This window comes from Ornithorhynchus anatinus, chromosome X1, assembly GCF_004115215.2.
Source record: "Ornithorhynchus anatinus isolate Pmale09 chromosome X1, mOrnAna1.pri.v4, whole genome shotgun sequence".
Classification (NCBI taxonomy): domain Eukaryota; kingdom Metazoa; phylum Chordata; class Mammalia; order Monotremata; family Ornithorhynchidae; genus Ornithorhynchus; species Ornithorhynchus anatinus.
This window is the reverse complement of record NC_041749.1, coordinates 3,323,971-3,331,436: the sequence shown is the minus strand read 5'-3', so window position 1 is coordinate 3,331,436 and position 7,466 is coordinate 3,323,971. Positions and strand designations below refer to the sequence as shown.

The following is a 7,466-nucleotide window of genomic DNA, read 5'->3' as shown; positions in this document are numbered from 1 at the left end:
TGTTCTAAAACCCTCCAATTTTTGGTGAATGATCACTCCAAGATTATATTAGCCTTTCTTCTCAGTTTTCTACCTCTTTGTTTATCCCCGAATCATAGCAATTGTGCTGCAGGGTGAGTTGGATATAATATCTCCTCCGATCGATCGATCAATCTATCAATCAAACAGCAGTTCCTCAGCACCAACTGCATGCAGAGCACTGAACTAAGCACTGGGGAGAATGCAACAGAATGAGTGTAGGCCTGATGCCTTTGCTGCTGGATCATACGCTCTTCCAAAGGGGTCAGATACCGCAATAGTTTATTGATAGGAAGAAGTGGTTACGTAGAGGTGTTCAGGGCTCAGAGAATCAAAAAAAAAAAAAAGAAATATTGCCGAATCCGGTTCTTCTGATGTCGCGTCGGGAGATTGGCAGTCACAAAGTAGTGGAGAAACTGAGCTGATCTCACCGATTCTGACTCTGCGCTAAACTTGGGCAATGGTGAGCAGTTCTGTTTCCGACTGGATATTGAGAAAGAACTTCACAGGAGTTAAGAGGGTGGGATGGTCCAAATGAATTTGCATGTCACGCTCCATTGAATCAATCAATCGTATTTATTGAGTGCTTACTGAGTTCAGAGTGCTGTACTAAGCACTTGGGACAGCACCATATAACAGAGTTGGTAGACACTTTCTCTGCCCTCGAGGAGCTTACAGTCTAGAGGGGGAGACAGACGTTAAAATTAAAAGAGATCTGTGCTCCTCTCACTCTATTTGCGCCTGCATTTTCCCTCTCCTACACCGTGTCCCTTGATGTGCCTGTGGGACCCCCAACCCCCTCGACCTATAGCTGGGGGAAGACCTGAATGTCTGAATATCCACTTCCCTGGCTGCTTACGTGTGTTTCCGTGTCCACTTTCCCAGTTTCGAGTGTGCATATATGACTCGTTTCCCCCAGTCCTTCCACCCCTCTTTGGGATCATCACCATGGACACCCCTGGCTCGAATCCAGCTTCATATCACTCATTCCTATCCCTGTATTGGCCGAAATGAAATTAATGGGGTCACGGTTGCTCCTTTTTGAGCACCCCAAATATTAGGCAGGAGCTCCGGATTCCCTCCCAGCCCCAAATAAGCCAGACGTAATCATCGCAAAACCCCTTCCCTCGCCGCTCAAACAGCACCTCCCGTGTCCTCCGTCACACATTCCAAACCCTCTCCAATGTTTCCATCGAGTCCTTCTGGCCGGAAGGGAAAAATCTGGTCATGTCTTCATCGTCTAAAGCACTCAACTCACAAATGTCTGTGAAGAGTCTTTCCATTTTGCTTAACGGTTACTCTAGCCTGTTTCAGTTAGGATTTACATTTGTATCTGTTCCTCTAGTACAGGAGAAATAGAATCGCAATTTGCCGAAGGAAGGTTGATTCTCTCTAAGGGTGAACGCAGTCACAGCTGGGGCTTTATAATTGTGAGTCATTTCAAATGCCTCGTTATTAAAACTTGATTGTTTTGGATTGCGACTTTATTCAATTGAGACAATTACGTGTTGTGTGTGATTCAAATCAATGATTTCTAGCGGTAGTTGATTATTTCAGCTTAATCTGTGGGGCCTTTTGCTTTTCTTTTCTTTTTTTTCTTTCCAGAAAGACATTTGCTATCAAAGTCTGAAATTTGATTTTAATTTTCTTTCACGGAAAATGCCGTATGTTTATTTCATTCACTTTTAGCGATGAGTCGAATCTTTTATTCATGTGTAAATTCATACACCATTTCAGAAAATAGAGATTCGGTTAATTACCGTGAGCACAGAGCCCTTTTCTAATCTCTCTTGCGACGGAGATCTTGTAATTAGTGCAGGGTGGAGCTGTTTAAATCATTTTTCTACCTTTTTTTAGGCCCCGTGAGGGTTAGTCAGCCATAACACAGCCGTCATTTAGAAGGCACCATTCTCTACCTCCAATAAGAACACCTCTGTTTAGTTGGTTTTCTGGAAGGGAGCGATGAAAAATGAAGGGCGGGTGGGGAAGTCCTTTAATGAATACTAAACCAAGTTCTGCCCAAGGCAAGTGGAAATTTCCCAAACCCTAATCTCCAGGGCCCCTCCAATGCCGGGTACACAATAATGATGAAACAAGTGAAGTAAACAAGTCTGGCCTCAAATGTATTAAAGGGCCCTGAAACCACAGATGATGGTTGCCGGTGTCCAAATGTTCCCCCGATGTGACTCGGCCAAGAAAAGCCACTTCGATCTCTCCCCGCACGTCCTCTCCATGCACAAGTCCTGAATTGTCACTTGGTCTTTGACATTTGAGTTATTTTTTACTCTTTTGAACCCTCTGCCCCCGTGACTGATTTCATTCCTCATTTAAGAGGAATAATACTATGAAGGGGATGATCTTCCCTACGGGACCTCCACCGGCTACGGTGAGGTGACGGGAAGGCCCGGGGAGACTGGTCCTCCTCGATCGCCGATGGTATCTATTGAGTGCTTAGCGGGTGCAGAGCATTGCGCTCAGCCCTTAGTCGTTTGATCCGTAGAGCTATGGATCAGCGATTAAAACTTGGGGCAGGTACCGTGCTTATGTTCTGCACACGGCAAGTATGGGTATAACAATGATAATAATAATAATATAGAAACAGCGTGGCTTAGTGGAAAGAGTTCAGGCTTGGTAGTCAGAGGTCGTGAGTTCTAATCCCGGCTCCGCCACTTGTCCGCTGTGTGACCTCGGGCAAGTCACTTGACTTCTCTGGGCCTCAGTTCCCTCATCTGTAAAATGGGGATGAAGCCCGTGAGCCCCACGTGGAACACCCTGATGACCTTGTATCTACCCCAGTACTTAGAACAGTGCTTGGCACATAGTAAGCGCTTAACAAATGTCATTGTAATTATCGTTTCTATGAATAATCATAATGATAATCATAAGTGCTCTGATTGGTTGATTAAATGGGAGGCAGGATTGGGCATGTGGCTGGACCCAATCGCATATCTCTGCAGCGCCGAAACCTGTTCCTCCAAATATAATAATAGTGATAGTATTTGTTAATTATGGTATTCATGAAGCACTATGTGCCAAGCACTGTTCTAAGCACTGGGGTCCTCTGAGTCCCAAGCCAGGCTCTTGTCGCTAAGCCATAAGTGCTCACTCTGTGCCAAAATCACTGTACTAAATGTTGAGATGAATATGAGGACATCAGGACCCACATGGCACTCACAATCCAAGTAAGAGGGAGAACAATCCGAGTAGCCCAGCAGAGGAATCCTAGAGAAGGTGGTGCTTCCACACTCACTTTTGGGCAGACCTTCTTTGTTCAATCTCCCGATTATCGAGGATCCAGGAAGTGGGAACAGAGAGGGGCTCCGTCCCAAATGGAGTCTCACCTCATCCTGTCCCAACCTCCCAGAGTCATTATCCCACGTTAGGGTTGAATTTGCTTCTTGTAGCTAGAATTTGCTAGACTGTAAGTACGTTGAGGGCAAGGATCATTTCTACTAACTCTATTGTACTTTCCCGAGTTCTCAGTCCAGTGGTCTGCCCACAGTACTCGCTCAATCAATTGAAATGATAGATGCCCTTCTATGTCTCATCTGTGCTGAATCAGGTAGGCTTTTCCCTCTCGATCCACTCCTCTCCTCTCGTTCTACTCCTGAGAAGCAGCCTAGCTTGGAGGCAATAGCCTGGACTTGGGAGTCAGAGGTTGTGGATTCTAATCCCTGCTCCGCCACTTATCAGCTGTGTGACTTTGGTCAAGTCACTTCACTTCTCTGTACCTCAGTTACCTCATCTATAAAATGGGGATTAAGAATGTGAGCCCCACATGGGACAACCTAATTACCTTGTATCTACCCCAGAGCTTAGAATAGCGCTTGGCGCATAGTAAGCACTTAATAAAAACCATCATCATCATCCTCTACCCACTGCTCCTGATGTTTTGGCAATTCGCACCAGAATCGTTGTCCTTGTCTGAGAACCCTAGCCATTAGGCTTCATCCATAAGAAGCAGCATGGCCTAGTGGATAGAGCCCGGGCCTGGGAGTCAGAAGGTCACGGGTTCTAATTCCAGCTCCATCACTTGTCTGCTGTGTAACCTTCGGCAAGTCACTTCACTTCTCTGGGCCCAAGTAAAGGGAGCAAAGTCAGGGTGATTCAGAAGGGAGTGGGAGAAGAGGAAATGGGGGCTTAGGGAAAGCCTCTTGGAGGAGATGGGCCTTCAATAATGCTTTGAAGGAGAAGAGAGTCACTGTCTGTCAGATTTGAGGAGGGAGGGCATTCCAGGCCCGAGCCAGGACGTGGGCGAGAGGTCAGCGGCGAGATAGACGAGATCGAGGTACAGTGAGAAGGTTGGCGTTAGAGGCGCGTGCGAGCCTGCAGAAGGATCTTGATTTTGCACTGCAAAGGCTTTGGGATTAGTTCTTTAGTTTGCCTGCCATAGTTCTGTCTAGAAGTTCCCTAAATGTATTGTCCTGCCCTGGCAACACTGAAAAGATACACAGCAGATTAGATGCAATTTTGCGGCATCAGCACTACCCGTCAAGGAAGTCTACCCGTTTCAACCTGCACAGGGCTCTACATTCAGCGAAAAATACTTGTCGGCAGCACAGATTTGAAAGCTGTCACTAAATTATGCTTTTTTGGCAGCGGGTTGTCAAACGATGCACTGTCAAGGAATGGAAAATCCTTGAGGAAGTCAGTAAATCTAACAGACTAGCCGACAGTCTGGCATTCTCGACACCATGCTTCAGACCAGGATCAAGGCCTTGAAAACATGAACTCTATCTCCCCTCCTAGATGGCTGGAAGGCATGGACCTGGTGACCATTCAAAAAGGCAGGAACAGTGCCTTCACAATAATTCCGGAAAGATGATAATGATTTTCAGGGTGTTTGTTAAGTGGTTACCATGTATCAAGCACCTGTCTAAACATTGCTGAGAACAATTTAATCAATTCAGACACGGCCACGGGATTCGTAGACTAAGCATGAGAGAAAGGGGGTATCGAATCCCTCTTTTAAAGAGGAGGATCCCTGAAGTTGTGTGACTTGTCCAAGGGCAAACAGCAGGCAAGTGGCGGAGATGGGATCAGAACCCAGGTCCTCTGACTCCCAGGTCCATGTGCTTTCTACTAGGCTATGTTGCTTCCAGAAAAACGGGGAAGGTCTAAGTTCAAGAACTGGATTTCCCAAATTTCCAATACTGAAGGACCAACCTTCGGGGAAGAGCAGAGAACTCCCTTCCCCAACGTAACTTCTCAAAAGCAAGCTAACAGAAAAGAAAGCAGAGAAATGTTTTGAGGATATGTAAATTGGTCAAATATATGCAGAAATTGCATCAGATGGCCACCTGACAGTGTGACTAGATTAATGCTCCTCCTAGAGGGCCTAGTACCCTCTCAGGGTGGCACCTGGAGAGTTTCCAGTCCTCTACCAGTCTCGGCTAGGGGAGGGAGAGTCAGGCAGAGGCCTGTCCATTCCATTCCTAGCTTGGCCAGTGGCTAGCGAGTGAAGGCCATCTGCTACAAGTCAAAACTCACCCGTGCTGGGCAGCAGTATCGTGAGAGAGAGTCGAGGGTAAAGACTCGAGTTTACTGTGCAGAAAGTGGCCATGGTAAACCTCTTCTGGATTTTTCCCAAAAAAACTCTGGGGATCCACTACTGGAACGATTGCAGATGGAGAGCGGGGCCTTCTGAGAGGGATCTGTCTGTTCAGTAGTATTTATTCAGTAGTATTTATTGAGCTCTTACTATGTGCAGAGCACTGTACTAAGCGCTTGGAATGAACAAGTCGGCAACAGATAGAGACAGTCCCTGCCGTTTGACGGGCTTACGGTCTAATCGGGGGAGACGGACAGACAAGAACACTATGGGCTGGAAACGACTCGACGGCATAAAACAAGAGGGCCTATGTGTCCTTTTGGTGCACTCTGCATTCGTGTATACTGGCGGCTATTCCGCGTTTGATAATACAAAGATTCCCTGCGGGCGTGCATATTAAGCCGCCAATGTATGGTTGACATCAAGCACTTAGTACAGTGTTCTGCACATAGTAACCACTCAATGAATACGATTGAGTGAATGAATTACAAAGATTAGTTCTCAGTTCCCAGTTACCTAGGGCCTATGTGGCCAACATGTTTAGCTTTGTCAGAAAATAAGGTGAAATGGCAAGGCAGAAAAGCTGAAAACAAACATACAGGTAGCGGGTAATGACCTAAGGCTATAACTGGAAATATTTCAACTATATGCTTCTTTTTCATCCCTCCTCACACCTAGAAAGTGATGATAGTGCTACAGAATAATGGTGGTGTTATTTAAGCGCTTACTATGTGCCTAGCATTGTTCTAAGCGCTGGGACAGATACAAGGTTATCGGGTCGTCCCACATGGGCTCCCAGTCTTAATCCCCATTTTGCAGGTGAAGTAACTGAGGCGCAGAGCAGTTAAGTGACTCGTCACACAGCTGACAAGCGGCTGAGCTGGGATTTGAACCCATGACCTCTGACTCCCAAGCCCGGGCTCTTTCCACTGAGCCACGCTGCTTCTCAGTAGGTAGAACAACCCTGAGGAATGGTGGAAAAATAGTTCAGTTCAAAGAGATGTCTTGATTCATTAAATCAAGCTTTAGTGAAAGCAAAATCTAAATCGACAGCAGCTCATCTTTGTTTAAGACACTGAGGGGGCAGTTTCAGCTCACCCCAGCCGAACTTCAAGGGATAATATTTTGAAAGTTTATGTTCTAAAGTTATGAATGTGTAGACAGCCCAGGCGCTAACAGATAAAGCATGTTGAAACGGCATAAACGTATGGTACAAAATCGCTAGATAGCAAAGAAGCTGTGTTGTGTGACTTCACATGCTTTTTCCACTAGACCACCTTGCTTCTCATTTGGGCCTTTTTAAATTTTGTTTTCTACCTCAGAGTCAGTCTGCTGTCGACCCCTTGCTAATGTCCTTCCTCTGGCCTTGAATTCCCTGAACAAGTCAATAAACTTCTCTGGGTTTCAGTTACCTCATCAGTAAAATGGGAATTAAGGCCATGGTTCCCATTTGGGACACGGACCGTGTCCAACCTGATTATCTTGTATCTACCCCAGGGCTTTGTACAGCATCTGGTACATAGTAAGTGCTTAACATACACTATTAAAAGAAAAAATAAAATAAAATAAAACATTTTTCCTGCATAGCTGACAGATGATCACTCTCCCCACCTTCAAAGCCTCACTAAAATCATATGTCCTCCAAGAGACCTCTCTGGACTAAACCCTCAGTTCCCCTACTCCCTCCCCCTTCTGCATCACCTATGCCTTGCATCTGTACCCTAAGAACACATCTTTTTTTAATGGCATTTGTTATGCACTTACTCTGTGTCAGGCACGGTACTGGCCAAGGGTCCAAGATGTCATGGTGGGGAGGTGGGGGTCATGGAGTACTCTAAAGGCTGTCTGGCAGAGACGATGGGGCTGGGATATTAGAATAATTTCCGTGTGATGGAGA

General features: G+C 46.0%; 1 non-coding gene across 1 annotated transcript; it reads left to right on the top strand.

Moving 5' to 3' along the window:
• Positions 1 to 5,361: 5,361 nt before the first annotated feature.
• On the top strand, positions 5,362 to 5,498 carry LOC114807197. Its single transcript, XR_003755250.1, has one exon. It is a non-coding gene; the product is annotated as a small nucleolar RNA SNORA7 (small nucleolar RNA).
• Positions 5,499 to 7,466: the final 1,968 nt, after the last annotated feature.